Source organism: Pinus tabuliformis, chromosome X (genome assembly GCF_031772625.1).
Source record: "Pinus tabuliformis cultivar Carrire ecotype Pingquan chromosome X, CPIR1, whole genome shotgun sequence".
Lineage (NCBI taxonomy): Eukaryota > Viridiplantae > Streptophyta > Pinopsida > Pinales > Pinaceae > Pinus > Pinus tabuliformis.
In genome coordinates, this window is record NC_142308.1 from 65,312,433 (window position 1) to 65,330,880 (window position 18,448).

General features: G+C 36.6%; 1 pseudogene; it reads right to left on the bottom strand.

Annotated features, from left to right (window-relative positions):
• Window positions 1-4,716: 4,716 nt before the first annotated feature.
• On the bottom strand, window positions 4,717-8,748 carry LOC149138348 (pentatricopeptide repeat-containing protein At3g12770 pseudogene; annotated as a pseudogene).
• Window positions 8,749-18,448: the final 9,700 nt, after the last annotated feature.

Consider the following 18,448-nt stretch of genomic DNA (forward strand, 5'->3'; position numbering starts at 1 on the left):
CAAATGTCATTGGGAAGCACAAAGTTAGGGGGAGCAATGCTCGGTGACATAAAAAGAGGAACATTTGTCAGGAAGTGTTGAAAAGATGCAAACAGGGGGAACACCCTTTAATATTGATGTCAAAAGGGGAGAGAATGCAAATAGGGGGAGAAACTAACAAAAGGTATGGACAGAATGCAGATAAGGGGAGCAATTGCCAGAAGAAGCAAATATCTAAGTATTTCCATCAATAACAAAGGGAGAGATTGTTGAAAATGGTTGTATTTGATGTCAAAGGAAATCCAAAGTTATATAGTCAAATAACTTATTTTGAGACCTTTCCAACGATAGGTGGCGCAACTCTTAACTCCTCACAGTTGAAGATAAATGGATTTTTGAACATTCATATATATATTTAAATATCATGTCATTTGCACAAGTTTTACACAAACCGACCTAACTAGTGTACATGTCAACCCCAAGACAAATTGAATCAAGTTGACCCCCAAAAGGATGACGTCAAACACTATATATATGCCACTTGTGTGGCTCATTTGAGCATTATCTTAGGTTCTATGCAAGCAATACGGTATGAGATAGACCATAGATCCAAGCTGAGGGAAGAGTGTTGAGTTTGACCATATATCCAAGCTAAGGGAACAATGTTGGATTGACATAAAATCCGAGCTAAGGAGAGGACCAAGTTGAGACGAGACCAAACTAAGCAACAACGCGCTAACTAAGGAAGACTGCCAAGTTGTTCAGGAAGGCTTGTAAAGGTGATTTTTGTGGATATTCACTTGTGTTTTTCTATGTTTTTTTATCCTTGTTTGTTTTTGGAGAAAGTTGAGTCCTAGTCTATCTAGGCAGTGGGTCTCTAGGGAAGCTTTAAGAGAAGTGATCGTGTTTTCTAGATAACCTCCATGGGCTAAATTTCTTGTGTTTAAAAGTTGTCGATAGACAGGGCTATTTTGATTGCAAAAAGTATTGTCTTTACCCTGTCTTGGAGTTGTATTGATCTGGATTTAAACAGGTATGAAACAAATTACAGATATAACCTTAAATACAGAGATGCCACAGAAATAATGCTTCATTTCATTAATGTAAAATATTGAAATATGCTTACAAATAGAAATGGAAATAAACCGGCTAGGGCGATGGTAGCTTATCTCTAAGAAGAGATGTGGCGGCTACATGCCTCTAAACTATGTTACAATGAGGCCCGAAGGCCTATTTATCGTTGAAAAATAATAGAAAACCATAAACATCCAAAAACCTAACCCTAGGAGATGAAACGCCAAACTGTGGGCCCCGTTTGGGTAAATTGGTACATCAACTTCCCAGGATCGTAACTTTGGCATACGATCTCTGTTTGATGTGCACAATACTCGTTAGAAAGATCTATCCAATGACTACAACTTTGGGAAGAGCAACATTGGTCTATGGTCATATGTTGCTCTCAGTTTTCCCAAAAAACGTTGTTTAGGGCCTCAAAATAGCTCCGGAAGTTCAAGACCCGAAAAACTGCTAAAAATAGTAAATTGTGCTACAATTAAGGAAACTGAAAAACTGAAAGAGACAATTGTGGGGGTCCAATAAGGATAGGTGGGTGGCCACCAACATCCACCTGGATCATGTACCTTGGAGTAGACCTAAATATGCATAAATTCAACCTTGTTGCAACCCGAATTAGCCCTTATTGCATGTTCTACTTTATGAGGAGGCCAAGCCCTAAAACCTTTGTAAAGGCCAAGTTATAGACAATATGGACTGCAGGGTGAATGAGGAAGCGAAGGGCCACTGGTTTGTTGATCAAGCAAGATAATAATATCTAAGGTAGACTAGAATCGAGGCAAGGGAAGAAGGGTCAAAGTTGACAAAACAGTTGCAGAACCGACCTTCTAGAATTCACTGTGGTTAGAAGGTTTCTAAAAGAGCAAAAGAGAAGTAGATTATGAAGACAAGTAGTGCGTACTGAAAGGAGAAAACAAAGAGAAATTTTGTGTTCAAACATCAGTGTGGATTAGTAAGAGGATAAGAAGCAGTGTTTGCGGGAAGCTTCAAGTATTCTGAGGATGGGAAAATTCTACAAAATTCAACATATAAAGTGACCTAAGATGTGGAGTGAAGATTAAATGACTTGAGTCAAGGACTAGGACAAGGCAAAAGAAAAGGATAAGTGGCTATGATTAGGCTTGAAAGAGCAAATCTAAGAGTAGCATGGTTGGGTGACATCCTACTAAAGAAAAGTGATTTGTGTGAACCAGCAGAAGTTGTGAAGTATCTTGAAGGAGGTTAGTGCCTACAAATTGTTGAGTTGGTGCTCAACTGAGGGAATTACAATCTCTTGTAGGTTGGTGCCTACAAAGTTGTTGAGTTGTTGCTCAGCTAGGGGACTAAAATGTCTTGTAGGTTGGCGCCTACAAAAGTTGTAACTTGGTGTTATTTTGTACGAGAAAGTTTCCAAAATATTTACAAAGATAAATTGTATAAATGTTTCTTATATAAAAATCTATGTTTCATGATTTACGTGCATCAAATATTTTAAAAGCTAAAAATTGTTAATAGTAACGAAATACTTGCCCTTGACAACAATTTTAAAGTCGTTCCACCTCATGCCCTAAGTGGCAACAAGTCTCTCTCTACACTCACAAGGTTTTCAACCAATAGCAATGTTTCTTTGTGTATTCTCAACTTTTTGAAGGAAACCTTTTCTTCATTTGTAAATTATTGCACCATGTAATAGGAAAAGAGTTGGCTGAGCCAACCTTGGGGTAGGAGAGCATGCATCCCACATGCATAGGAAAAGATTCCCACAATGATCTCCACTTTGAGAGAGGATCTTCATATCAACAATGGTGAAGGATTAGAATTATTGTTAGAAGCCGGGATGGAATTATTCAAAAGCCTTTATGAGGAATACTTGTTTGAAGTGATGTAACAAAAATTGTCAAAGTCTACCACACTTGAGTGAAGAAAGTCCATTCGTTGTCATTGAGATTGACAATTACTTCCTTAAGCACTTCAATTTGGCTATGCAATTTGTGTTCCATCACTTTCTTGCTCTAAGATCAAGTCATAACCGTAACCATATTAGAAGCTTATACAATTACGAATGAAACAATGCTCTGATAATAATTGTTCCCAAAAGAGAGTACCCTTATGAAATTCACAACCACAACACAAAGGATAAAGAGCTTATTCTATCGTATACATTGTTACCATAATGGTGCAACTCATAAAATTAATATATCAAACATCACATCCACAAAATTGCAATTGTTTAGTTAACAAATCAACTTTGAATTTCATTAACATAAAATATACAAATCATCTAAACAACATGAAATCCTTAAGCAAACAAGCAACCCATTTGAAGTATCACAACCAATAGAAATAGCCTAATTAAGGGATGGAAAAGTGTTTTGCCTGTCATCTATTCATATTCCATATAGTACAATGTTTTACAAGAATGAAGCGGGAAAGACAAAGTCATAGCATGATAATCTGTCGTAATAGCATGTAATTTTCCTTTACTAATGAAAATTACGATTTTTCCAAGCGAAAAAATAAAATCTGTCATAATAGTTGGAATTTTATGTTAACACTTGTTAAGTTCTCAATTGGGCCAACATGCTTTGTGTTGTTTCACTGTGGTGCCTACAATGATGCCTACACATTTATGCAACAAGGCATGATATAACTTCATCACATGTCATCATGCTGGAAAGCTTGAATGCATGACTTAACTTTTAGTGCATCCTACAACCCAATGCTATCTTCCACTATGGAATTGCACAAATTTATTCACTATGATGTGTGAATTGTGCTGTTTATCACTCTCATGAAGCAACAGCCAAAATTGCGCATGCATATACTTGGCTTTTCATCAAACTTGTCCCTTAGTGCAGACCCAAACTATCACAAACTTAATCTACCTACAGTCTCGTCCAAGATCAATGGATCAACATTAGGACATCTAACACGGACATCACACAATGACTACAGAGATAATCAAGAGGCTAGTACTATGCCTTTAATGGCTCTTTTGACTCTTGCTCAGTCACATGACATCATAGACATTAACACATTGCGTTATGCATCATATCCTACAAGATAAGGGCATATTACATGATTATTCATAGGGATAAAATTGATCATGTCTTATCGTGCTGTGGACATTTAGGATACCTTAGTCTGGATCAGGAACCCAACTTTCATTCTATGTTCGTCCAAAAAATATAGAATGTATTTTAATCTCATCCTTATCTAATCAACTTTATAATTTACCTACCACATTGATCGTGTAAAGTCATAATTATAGGTTGATTGCTATAGCATTTAATTTTTGGATGATTTTATGGATAGTATATTCTATCATTATGGTTCCCCTAAGTCATGCAAGAAGAAGAGCCCTGTGTTGCTCAAGGGGTTGGATCCATTGGTGAGGAGTTTTTCATCAGTGGGTAAGGTTCAATTTCTGTGAGGGCTTTTCTTGAAGCCATGGGGTCACCTGGGTCACTTTGAGGTAGTGGTGATTGCTGATTGGGGCACTTTGTGAGCTAATTGTTGATTGTGGTTGGAAAAATACCAGCAATCTCATTCTTGCCTATGCGCTGGAGGGTAGCAACATGGTAAAAAAAATGAAGAAAAGAAATCCTTGTGCCGTACCATGAATATGGTCTATAATCAATAATGTTCAGTACTCAGTAGCCAACGCATGGCAAGAAACACATATGCACATAATCTGACATATAAAATTTTAATCTTGCCAATCAGTCCACAGAATACACCTTATGGACAGCATTGGTGGCCCAATAGAGACATTCCAACAATTGTTTGCCTTTGTGTCAGTTTACAGAAATAAAAAATCCGTATTGTCGGATATAAAAATGACCCATAACTATGTATAAAATAGTCAGATATCTGTCCATCCAGCTAAGGTTTAGTGGCAAGTCCAACTGCTTGTTGTCAAGATAACTCAAGTTCAAATCCCAACAGGTGGGCTCCAATAAAATTTGCATCTGAGACTGGCGAAAGTCCCAGCAACCTTGACAACAAATGGATGGAGAGAAAAATTAACCAGTCCCCACTATAAGCCCAAACGTTCCTGTTTAAAAAAGAACAATTCAGTTAAAAACTCAATTATTGCAATCATTGGACTGGAAATTGTGAAGAACAAGAACAAGAAAAAAACATAACTTTATAATGAGAATATGATTTAAAAGGGGGATGACTTTCAAGTGAAGTCTTTTCCATACCATTCATTCTTTCTTTGCAAATTACACAGCTTCTTCAACTTGAGAAAGCCTGGGAATAAGATATATTTCTGCATCTGCGCATCCACCATAAACTAATCGACGTTGAAGCCTCCAGATTTCCAAAACATTCGTTGTATCTAAAATTCTAGAGTGTATTTGAAATCTACCAACTGCACCAAACAGCCACCCAGAATGACATTTGTCTGCTATGTTACTCTCAATGTCTCCAAACTTTGTTGTCGTAACCAAAAAACGAGGACCCGAAAAGTAAAACTAATACGAAAACTGGTGAGTATTTGATTGCCACCCAGTTTTGAATGAAAGGAACGAAAGGTCCACAGGATATCATCTGGAATTTGTATCTTCTAACATCAGATATTGGACTGCTCACAGTAAGAGTTGGGCTTCTCTATAGGAAATCAATACTAACAAAATGAAATTAATTATTGAAAAATTATATTGCAGTTCCTGCTGTGAACACTGAAACAAGCAGCCTCGGAGATAGTGAGACAGTTAGTAGATGCTTGTTTCTCCATGTTGCATGTTTCCGGTTGGGCTCATTTCATCCTTTACTCTGTGATTTTAATTCTATGATGTGCTTCATAATAATTTGTTCAATAGGCAAATCATAATTCAAAGTAATTTGCGTCAACAGATTGTTGAACCCTCCATCCCAAAACACCTTACTTTAGCAACTACTAATTGCAAAGACCCTTTGTCAACCAAAGCATGTCAAAGCATGTCAAAGAATGTCTGGATGGAAGAATAATTTGCACTGACAGATTATTGAGCCTTCCATCTCGAAACACCTTACTCTAGAAGCTACTAATGCAACGACCCTTTGTCAACCAAAGCATGTCTTCATGCTGCTTGCTATGGAAACTGTTATGTTTATTGTCCGTTAAGAGGGCATCACCAATAATCCCCACATGAGCATACTCCATCTTTGAAATGATGGAAACGATTTGCGTCCCTGACAATAATTTCTCGATTAGCAATCTTGGCTATAAGCTTTGTTGCACTGTGGCAGTCATCACACACACGGAGGTTTTTTGTGATCCTTATAGGGGTTCTTGGGCTTGTGTGGATAAGGCCAAAAGCAATGGCCAACTTCTCGCTATGACAGTAAAGCATGTGTTCTTTGACCTCTTCTTCAACGTCATGCAGCACAAAATTTGTGTTAGGCACATACCCTGCTTCTTTCATCTGCCCAGACAAGGTCTCCAACATTGCATAAATTTGATCAGACTCAGGGTGTGATCTGTCTCCTACAAGAAATTTATTGATCTGCCTATTTACATCAATCAAGCTGCATCCTGGTGACTTTTTCAGTCTTCTATTTTTCATCATTATTCTCACCTTTGTTACATCAGCCCACCTGCCAGCTGCAGCATATATGTTTGAGAGCAAAACATAGTACCCACTATTTTCTGGCTCTAAATTAAAAAGCTGCCCAGCCACCTTTTCTGCGAGCTCTATGTTGCCATGAATTCTACATGCACCAAGCAAGGCTCCCCAGACATCAGCATCAGGTTCTAGTGGCATCTCATTTATTAGGTTTTGAGCCTCATCAATAAGCCCAGCACGGCCAAGAAGATCAACCATGCAGGCATAGTGTTTGACCCTGGGCCTGATGTGATAATCTTGACTCATGCGATCAAAATACTGCCATCCTTCGTCTACAAGCCCGGCATGGCTACATGCTGACAAAACTGAAACAAATGTGATATGATCAGGCTTCATGTCTACCTGTTGCATTCTGTAGAAGAGTTTGAGAGCATCTTCACCATAACCATGCATTGCATACCCTCCAATTATTGCATTCCATGAGATCACATCTCTTTCAAACATTTCATCAAACAATTTGTGGGCATATCCTATACTCCCGCATTTGGTGTACATAGTTATAAGGGCATTCACCACCAAAATCTCCTCATCAAGTCCATTTCTGAGTACAAAATCATGAATGGTCTTGCCCTGTAGTAAAGCTGCGAGATGAGCACATGCCTGGAGAACACTGGCAATGGCAACAGAATCAGATTTCACCCCTGCCTCCAGCATTTGCTGGAAAACTTCCAAAGCCTCAAAGCCATACCCATTTTGGGCATATCCTGCAACTATCGTACTCCATGTGACGACATTAGGCTTTACATTTGTTAGTTTCATTTCATAAAACAGATTCAAAGCCTCATCGCAACGTTCATTCAGGAAATAACCGGCAATCATGGCATTCCATGAAACTACATCTCTCTGGGACATATCATCAAAAACATTTCGCGCATCATTTATGCTCCCGCATTTGGCATACATAGTTATTAGAGAGTTCCCCACTAAATGGTTATGTAAAAATCCAGCTCTTCTTATGTAATCATGAACTTCCTTACCCTGCTGCAAATCCACCAGGCTCACGCACACAGGCAGGATACTAACAATTGTAACCGCATCCGGTTTCACGCTTTCCATTTCCATCTGTTGAAGCAATCTCAAGGCCTTATCCTTCTCCCCATTCTGCGCATAACAGCCAATAATTGCATTCCATGAGACAACATCTCTGTGAGGCATTTTATCAAACACTTGGCGTGCATACTCCACACTTCCACATTTGGCATACATAGTGACAAGGGCATTGCCCACAAAGACATCAGATTCTAACCCACACCTAATTACGCAGTGATGTATCTCTTTACCCTGCCATAAGGCAGAAGAACCTAGGCTTGCACATGCCTTGAGAGCACAAGGAAATGTATACCTATCAGCCTGCAATCCATGTCCCGGCATCTCATAATAAAGCCCAAGGGCTTCTTCCCAGCATCCATTGTTGGCATAACCTCTAATCATTGAATTCCATAAGAGTACATTCCGTTTAGAGATTTTGTCAAACAGTTTTCGTGCATCCTTCAGGCTTCCACACACACTATACATATTCACAAGCTTGGATATCAAATATAAACTTCGCTCTAACCCATATAACAGAATGCGATTATGAACTAACCTGCCATCTTCCAAAGCTTTCATTTCCGTACAAACTTGCAATAGGTTAACATACATGTTAAATTCAATTGGTATCCTGTTCTCCCCCATCACATCCAAAATGTTCAACCCCTCCTCCATCTTACCATCTTTACAAAGTACGGGATCCTCAGAGTTCATGAATGGAGGACTCCCGCAACCTTCTGGTTCACATTTTAGTGGTTTTGAATTGGATTTTGTTCCCAGAATTGTAATGGATGGGATTTTGGAAGTGTCATGGATTGTATTCATGATAAACAAATGAATCCGCTTTTGATAGGATGATAGTGCCAACAGCATACTCGGAATACATCTGAGATGCGTTCAAGTCAGAGCTTGGCTTGATGATTTGTTGTGAGATGCATGTGATTTTGTAGCAGTGAGCATTATACATGTTTTTTGTTTAAATGAAAATGTTAAATTGGCGTATCAATCAATGCGGGGAAATCGAACAGTAAGACTTGCACAGCTTGTCAGAGAGCAATTTCTCATGAAAGTACAAAAAGGTACGTCACTGAATACGTCATTATAAGGAGAGGGCGAGAATTTTGTTTATCAAATTGGTGGAGCAAATTAAGATCATGGTTGTGTATAAATAAAAGTTAAGTAATTTCTCTTTTTCCATGTTTATCTGAGTTTAGTATGTTGGAATTGTAGAGGTTATTTTTGGAGGAGGGGACTTGGGTTAGGGCTTATTGCGGAAGGTAGAGACATAATTTGTTTCATGGAAACTCATGAGCATGATAGTTGCAAAATTCTTGTGTTTGACGATTATTTGAAGTTGGTAGTTTGAAACAAGGTAGTAGAAAATGACAAAGGGTACGGGGAATACTAGTTTTAGTGAAAGAAAAAGAAGGTCGTCACATTCAGTTAATTAAAGAAGATGCAAATAAACAATATTTATGGTTGAAAATATCAGATAATGAGAATGACATAAGAATTGCATTATGATATTTTGCCCCTCAAGTCTCAAAATCTTACAAAAATAAGGGGCTTGACAACAAGGATCCATATGCAGCGTTAAAACAAGATATTTCCGTGTACTCTCAGTAGAGAGAAGTTCTTTTAGTGGGAGATTTCAATGCTAGAACGACAAATAATTAAGCTAGCATTCTTTGTTGCAAAGAGGATAATAATCCTATTTGGCTCACTGAAGAGGAGAATCCCTAGTGGGTGAGGTGTTCAGAAAATGACAAAGTTAGCAATAATTTTGGAGAGGTGTTTCTTACATTGTCTGGGGATTTCAACTTAATTATTTGCAATGGTAGATAGATGGAAAAGGTCTAGGGACTTCACTTGCAACACATACAATGGGGCAAGTGTCATTGACTATGTGATGTGTTCACAAAGCTTGATAGAAAAGTTAGATGAAGTTAATATTGGAGAGTGTATTTGAGACTTAAAATAAGACCATAACCCAATTTATATAAGGTTATCATGGTTAGAAGAAAGGCAGCATAGGAGGAAAACTCAAGGCTCTCAACAATCACTATCAAGGGGCAAAATTCTTCTAACAAAAGAAAACTGTACTATCTTCAAGACAATGTTAGAGAGATTAATTCAGAAGGAGAAAACTGGTTTCAAAAGCTTCAACAGTCTTGAGTTAACAAATATAATTCAAAGTGCACTTGAGGAGTGCAAAAGAGAAAAAAATAGGAAATCATAATCAAATTGTTTTCCTGTAAAGGCTTGGTTTGATGAGGAATGCAAAATGGCAAGGAGAACCTTGAAAAAGGCAGGAAAGGAGAAGATGAATGTAAAGTTTTATAAGCAGATACTAAAAAGAAAAAAGGATGAGTTCATGCAAACAAGGAGAGAAGAGTTAATATATTTAAGCAAGAATAATCCAAAGCTTTTCTGGCAAGCACTGCAACTAAGGAAGAAACAAATTGAAAATAATATTACAGTGAATCAATGGTTTGAATATGCAAGCAACTCTATGAGAAAGAATCTGAGGCAAAGCCCCCCTAGGATCAACACAACTTCAAAGCTCTTCACGTTACAAGAGGTGGAAAATGGAATTAAGAAGCTGAAAACAGGAAAGGCAAAGGACTTGGTTGAACTTCAAATAGAGTATCTAAAATGGGGAATGAACGCTATTGCATCGCACATCATGGAAATATTCAACAACATCATTCATCAAGGATTCCCAAGAGATTGGACAACTAGCCTAGCAATACCTCTTTTTAAAAGTGGAGACATTAATAATTCATCCAACTATAGAACAATTATGATCAATCCTTTGTTTGCAAAGCTTTTCAGCAGCATGGTAGAAAACATAATTAGTAAGTGGGCAGAAGTAAATGAAAAAAGGGCAAGAGGACAAGCGGGTTTTAGGCCGAAGCATTCTATAGTGGATCAAGGCATCACGTTGAGAAACATCATTGAAAATGTTTGGGAGGACAAAGAAGAAGTATTTTGCTGCTTTGTTGACATCAAAAAAGCATTTGACATAGTCCCTAGAGATAAGTTGTGGCGTATATTGGAAGCACTTCAAATTCTTGTGCATTATAGAGTTGTTGTCCATAGACTTTATGAAGAGGTGAAAGTCAAAATTAGAACCTCAGTAGGTATTTCAGAAAGCTTTAGAAGTGACACTGGAGTTAAGCAAGGTTGCCCTTTATCCCCTACTCTTTTTGGTTTATATATTGATAAATTAGAAGAGTGGCTAAATCTGCAAGGTGGAGATGGTGTTCGGTTGGGGAAGTTTGTGATAAAGCTTCTTTTATATGCTGATGATATTGTATTGATTTCTAAATCGGCCCATGGATTGCAAATGCACTTATATGCCCTTGAGCATTTTTTTAGAGCAATGGGGATGCAAGTCAATACTAGCAAGACCAAAATTATAATTTTCTCTAATAAAAGGAAGTAGAGCCAGAGTACTTTCTTCTTTGAAGACGACGTTCTTGAAGAAGTAAATGAGTACAAGTACCTCGGGATTGATTTCAACAATAAACTCAATTGGGAGGACTATAGAAAGAAGAGAATTTTAGGAGGGTGGAAAGAACTATATGCTCTTAAAAATAGATGCAGAGAGGCAGAGTTATGGGATTAGCAAACAATTAAAGTTATTTTTGGACTCTTAGTTTGTCCAGTGATGCTGTATGGGTGTGCATTGTTGGCTAGAAGCACCCCCGTCTCAAAATGAAAACAAATTGAGAAAATCCAAAAACGCTTGATCATGAGCAAGTTCAAAATAAAAAGTTCAGGACCTTATTAGATAATTTTGAGTGAAATAGGAGCAACTCTCATCGAAGAAATTACTATGGTGCGGCTCATAAGATATCTAAAAGAATTGAGCAAATGAGAGTAAGTAGATGGCCTAATGTTATCTTCAATGAAGGCATGAGTGAAAGAAAGAAACCATGAATGAAACAAAACTACACATGGATGCAAAAATGGAATATCTACCTCAATGCATGTCCCAAAAATAGCAAGGATCTAAAGGATTTTGTTATGGAAAAGTTTCGTAAAAAGGTATGGGGAAAAGAGTTGGGTAGAAAGAAGAAGTACTACATTGAGGAATTCAACCCTACGTGTGATCTACAACAAAAAGAGTTCATTGGAGCTAGCATTTCATGGAGGGAAAAGGTTCTTATTGCTCAATTAAGGACCATCTCGCATCAACTTCGGTGTGAAACAGAACGGTGAAAAAGGCCTAAAGAAGCTTGGGAAGAACGAGTGCAAACATTTTGCACTTCTGGGCGAGTGGGATTGGAAAAACGTTTCATTTTGGAATTTGATGCATTCAAAGACATCAGAGAAAGTTATGAGAACATGCTAGCATTAGTTTCTTAGCATTGTCTTTTTAGCGAGGGGATTGTTGGAAGGTTGGGCCAGCTCATCATCAATTTGAATTGGAAAAGGATTGAATTGCAAAAAGCAAAAAACAAGGAACTAATAGTCTCATAGATTATTTTTAGTCTTGCAAACCTTAAAATATCATTTCATCTTATTTCCTATATTAGAATGAAGTAATGTTTGAGAAAGTGCGATAGGGTGTACATATAATTAAACTAATTTTGAATGTGAAGTATTGTATATTAAATAAAGCAGGTTTGAGTGTAATACGTTGTGTCTCTTATTTGAAAAAATATTTGAGGTATTAATTGTTTTGTTGTTGTTGTTAATCATTTCATTTATTAATTTTATTTATTTAGTGTTTTTCCAAAAAAACTTTGGCTCATGCACATTATGTTAAAATGATTTTTGGTTTTATGTGTATCACCTGTATTTTAGGTTTGGTGTGACTTGTTGATTCAATAAGATTTTATTTTATGTATATCATGAAATTTTGTGTTATGTATTTTTATGTATACAAAGTTTTGATGCAACATGTTAGAATAAAAATAAATGAAAATAAATTTTATTTGATCGTGTCATTTTACATAGCCATAAATTTTGTTTTGTGACATCCACGAGCCACTGAGTTAGGCAATGCTACTCTCACAAATATCGACATTTTAAAGAAATAATAAAAAATATATGCATGACACAACCAGAACATGAATCCATAAGCATAGTGAAGCCATAATAACAAAACAAATAATAACATAGGGAAATACATGCTAAGAAAATCCATGAAACATGTGCATAATGGGTTTTTCCACTTATCAGATGAATTTTGTGACTGGATGCATGTTAGAACCCATAATAATACCAAGTGGGGGGGAGGGGGGGGAAATCAGTTTTATATAAATTTTAACAATTGTTGAACCGGCCAAACAAATTCAATAACATAACATAGTATCAATCACATAAAGCTTTGAACATAGGATGTTAATGTGGACACCCATAATGGGAGAAAACCAAAATACTTCTTGATTTTTAAGGTAAACACAAGCACCAACTTTAATTTACAATAGATTGTGTAGGCGCCAATCTACAAGAGGCACCAATCCCCTTTCTCTGCAAGAACCTACTTGGTCAGTCTCTTTAATCCCTCATTCATTGATTCTCAAACTAAAATTAGTGACTTCTCTTATACAAAATCATATACACAACATAGTTCAAATCATTTGATTAGCATATACTCACACACACACACAACAACACCAAATTTTTGACCTCTTTCAACATTTATATCCTGCACAGCTTGACACTTACATCTTCAACACTCATATCACAAAGGTTTGACACTTAGTTATAATAATCATACCACAACTACTCCCCCTCACATTCTTTTTACTAACTCCATTGTTCTTATCAGCTTAGAGGGGTTATACTACGTTGATCATTCATTTAGGCCAACTATTCTTATTTCGTTCTCTTCTTATTAAAAGGTTTTAGCCCTTTATTTACCATGGGTATCCATCCATGGTATTTAGTCATGGAAATTATCAATTTATTTTATCAACAAATCATGCCCTGTCAACCTTTGAATTCATCAATGGCATTGGTGTGCTTAAGGTCCTTTTCCTTTAGCTCTTTTCTCCATATAACCATACACTCAGACCCAGGGCTAATCCTTTAAATCTAGTATCTGACATCGAGGTGGTTTCTTTGTAGCTATACTTCATAACGAGTGGATCCTGGATGCCCATATTCTTTTTCAATTTCCCTTTAGCATTGGGTGTTGAGCCCTTGGTGTTGAGAAACTAAGTGCAATGTAGTTGAACACTTAATTCCTCTTCTTGATAATTACTTGTGAATATTTTATGTCTTCTTCATCAAGCAATTATAAAATTGTTCCAAACTTAAAGATCACAATGAGATAAGAGACACCAAAAATTAGGTTAGAGGTTAGGGCAAAACTGACAAGGGGAAAACCCCACAATCCTTCTCTTATAGAATTAGATCAAAATGAGAGATATCCAAGACCAAGACCAAGACCAAATTTCCACCAATATACCAAGTCAAACCCTCCTCCAAGTCTCCTCCAAAAGTCAAAGTCAACTCTAGTCAAACTCCTTCAAATATGGTCAAACTCATAGTTTTCGTCTTATAGTAGAGGCAGAATTTCAACTTGAAATTACCTAAGAAAATTTGTCCCTTTGCCAAAGAAATTTCATCCACATGCGCGGCCTACAGTAAAGTAAAAATTTTGGTATTCTTCTTGAGTTTTGACTTCCTTCTCTCTCCTTTGACTTCAACCTTATTCTTCTTCATTAGGTGTAGAAGATACTATGTGATGTGTTGAATGAATGATCTCTCCAAGAGGTCAAACTGTTTCTTATATATAATTGTCCAAGAGGGTCGAATAAGTGCTACTTGGAGGGCTAGGTCGGCTTGTGCAGGGAGGGCCGATTTGGTCATCTTGTGGGCTTATGACTCAAAAATAAAATTCAAATTCCTTTTCTTATAAATATCCAAATGGGACATGACTCAAATAAATTTTTCTTTTGACTCAAAATAAATTCTTTTGACTTTTTTGACTCTAAGCATGAAGAACATGCTTTGACAAAAATATAAATATAATAAATACATCAATGATAAATTTACATTATGAAGACCGAACCTAGTTACAACTTCAACACTCCCTCTTAACTAGGGAGGTATTCATAATGACTCATAGGGATAATCTCAAGTTGAAATATTCATATAAGAAATGATCTAGATTGATAAGCATCGTTATAAACATCATCATGACCAACATTGTCAAATTACCAAGGCCTTGACAAGTAAGCTCTATCTCTCCACTAGATCAGAGCACAATGTTGGGAGGCATTCAACAGGACACCACACAACCACCTCTTTGAGGCACATACTCCACCTAGGTTCACCAAAGTATGTCCTCCCTAGGACCATTCTTATACCAGGTCAATGTAATTGACTTACAACTACTAGTCCTAGTCACAGTACATGACTCAAGAATGTCGATCAATGATGATTATCCAATCTACTATTTTCCATATCCATGTTCATGTACTTGACTTACGAGTGTTTTTCTTGGCCAAAGTACATGACACGTGGAGAATTAGGTGTCCATCCTCACTCCCTCTCAATTTGGGAGGAGATATCCAAAAGCCAAAGTTTGTCTGAAAATGCTCATGATTTCCCTTAGGAAGGGACTTTGTCAATACATCTGCTACCTGTTTGTCAGTGGAGATATACTATAGCTTCACAGCTCCATCTTGGACCATGATTTGAATGTAGTGGTACTTAATCATAATGTTCTTCGACCTCACATGAAATATTGGGTTCTTTGACAACTTGATCGGGTTCTCTAAGAACTTTATACAACTTTTGATTATCACAACATATTATGGTAAAATCCAATACTCCTTCAAACAAATCAATAAGTAATTTATGTAGCCAAATTGCTTCACAACTAACTTCACTGGTTGTCATATATTCAGATTCAATAGTACTTAGTGCAACCAAATCTTGTTTTATGACCATCTAAGAAACCATAATGTATCCCAAACAAAAGCAACCACCAATAGTAAGTTTCCCATCATTAGCATTGCCTGCCCAATCATAATCAATGTAACCTAGTAATTGAATCTCATTTACTGCAACATATCTCAAACAATGATGTATGGTTCCATGGAGATATCTTAAGATGTGTTTCGTTGTTATCCAATGATCATGTCTAGGGCTCCATCTGAAACTTGCTTAGAGTATTTATAACAAAGCATATATTTGGTTGAGTGTTCACTAAATACATCAGAGAACCAATTAGTTGTCGATATGATGATGGATCAACAAGATTTGATTATGAACTTCTCAACTTCTTCAAATTGGTGATCATTGGTGTTGCCATTGGTTTACAATCCATCATCCCAAATTTTTGTAGAATATTAATCACATATTTTTCTTCACCAAGAAATATTTCACCATGTTTCTGCCAAATTTCATGTCCCAAGTAATAGTGCATTAATCCAAGATCCTTCATGTCAAATTCAGCTACTAGTTGCTACTTGCATTGACGAATAAGATGCTCCACACTATTATTAAAAAGTCATCCACATATAGCAATATGATCATTGGTTCGTTCTTTACTATCTTGATGTAGAGATTCAGATCTGCATTACTTTTGACAAAACCAAACCTTATTAAACAAGCATCCATACGAGCATACCATGCTCTAGGATCTTGTTTTAAGACATATAAAACTTTCTTTAATCTGCAGACATAGGATTCCTTCCCATGGACTTCAAATCCTTGAGGTTGTTCAATATAAACTTCTTCATCAATTATGCCATTGAGAAATGCGGTTTTCATGTCCATTTGATGTATATTCCATCCCATAGAAGCTGAAATAGAGATAAGAGTTGTAATTGTTGTGTATTTCATTGTAGGAGCAAAATTTTCATCATAGTAAACTCCCTCTTATTGAGAGAATTCTCTAGCCACAAATCTTACCTTATATTTGTCGATTCTCCCATCAATTGCATGCTTAATCTTATAAACCCACTTGGAAGTCACATTAGATTTACTTTGGTCTAAGAATGATTTCCCAAACATAATTTTTCGTTATTGATTGATATTCTTCTATCATTGCATTCTTCCATACTTATTTTTCAACAAGCTTTTCATAAGTAGAAGGTTCTAATTTAATGACTTTGGTAAAAAATGTTGCATAACTAGAGTACCTTTTGGGTCTCTTGCTTTCTCTAAATATTCCTCTTGGTGCTACATGTCCTTCAACTTCTTGCAAAGTTGTTTTAAGCCAAGTAGGTCTCTTTCTGGTTTCTGGAATGATGATAGGTTCTACAGGTTTTCCTGGTCCTTCTGGTTCTTCTTGATGATCAACTGAGGGTTCTGGAGAATTAATTTGTCTTGGACTATCTTCATTAAGAAAGACGAGTCCTTTTTCATCAAAGTCAACAGGGTGTTGTACTATTCAACAAACCCCCCATTTATTATATAATAGTTAGTATTGTATTATTAAATGGGGACCCTTAAAAAAAAATTAAAAAAAACCTAGAAAATAAGAGCTTGCCTTTCAATCCATTCGGAATAAAACCTTAGATGGATTTAAGATATTAATTCGGGTCAATTTATGACTAAGCATTCTTGCTTTATTGCACATCGCATGATCCCAAAGTAATAAAGGTTATTCATGAGTCGGAGTCTGCGAAACACGATAAAAGAACCCCCTTAGAAGACCGACGATAGCGTTAAAATCTTTTATAAACCTTAAGCCTTAGAGTATTCTTTATAATATAAAGTACTTATTGCATCACGGTTTTCGAAAAGGCGCAAATATTCAAACCATAAAAACTATGAATTGCGATATGGTCCGGACTTGACGAAATAATAAAAATTGTTATAACTTGAATCAAGTCCGACCTATCGTGAATATCTGTTTCAATGGAATAATCATCTGTTTAGGGAAAAGCGCTCGAAAAAATTAAAAGCACGTCGCTCATTGCAAATCGCAAAAAATACCAAAGCGACTTTGAATTGGTCTATTCCACATAACCTAACATCACCGATTTGTGATATTGCAATAAAGCGATTTATCGCAATCGCTTCATCAGTATCACACTTAAAACACACCAATTTGAAATATCATTTACAACTTGCAATGCGATGGTTTGATGAGACATAAAGAAAATCACACGTAAGCCTTAATCAGTAATTAATAAGGTTTAACTGCATTTAATCTTTTCACGGCTCGAGAAGTTTTACCTATCTTGAAATAAAAGCTTCATCTTTATGTCATTTTAGATTTTATTATGTTATCGTGTTTCCTCTTTCATTGTCACTCTGCGTTTCATTCTGTTTCGTCCATTGCCAAAATTTTAGGAAATTTCCAAAGAAAACAACGCTTAGGAAACTAGCTAAGAAAGGAAAGAAGATTGCAGAGGCTACTGCGTCTGAAGATTCAGGCATGCTTCTGTTGTTCTCTGATACTACATGCAATAAGGATGGCGAACTACCTCATGGGAAGCAATGTACAATCTATTGGAGGAAGAAAACCCAAGGGTCCTTGTGACTAAAGCAATAGCAAATGCCAAGGTCTCATCTGAGGCTTATTATTTTGAAGCAACATGTTTTTTCCTGCATAGAATAGCTGCAAGGCCTAAAATCTTGCCATACACTGATATAGTAAGATGGATCATTGACAATGTGGACATTTCAGACAGAACATTTAGGAATTCCAAGCACGAAGTCATGGGTTCATTTACTCTAGATAATCTACGTCGAATGTATCATTTGCCAGAACCACAAAAGCTATATGACAAAGACTTCATTGAGCACTTCGCAAAAGAAAATGAAGACCCAATGGACAACATGTAAAATTT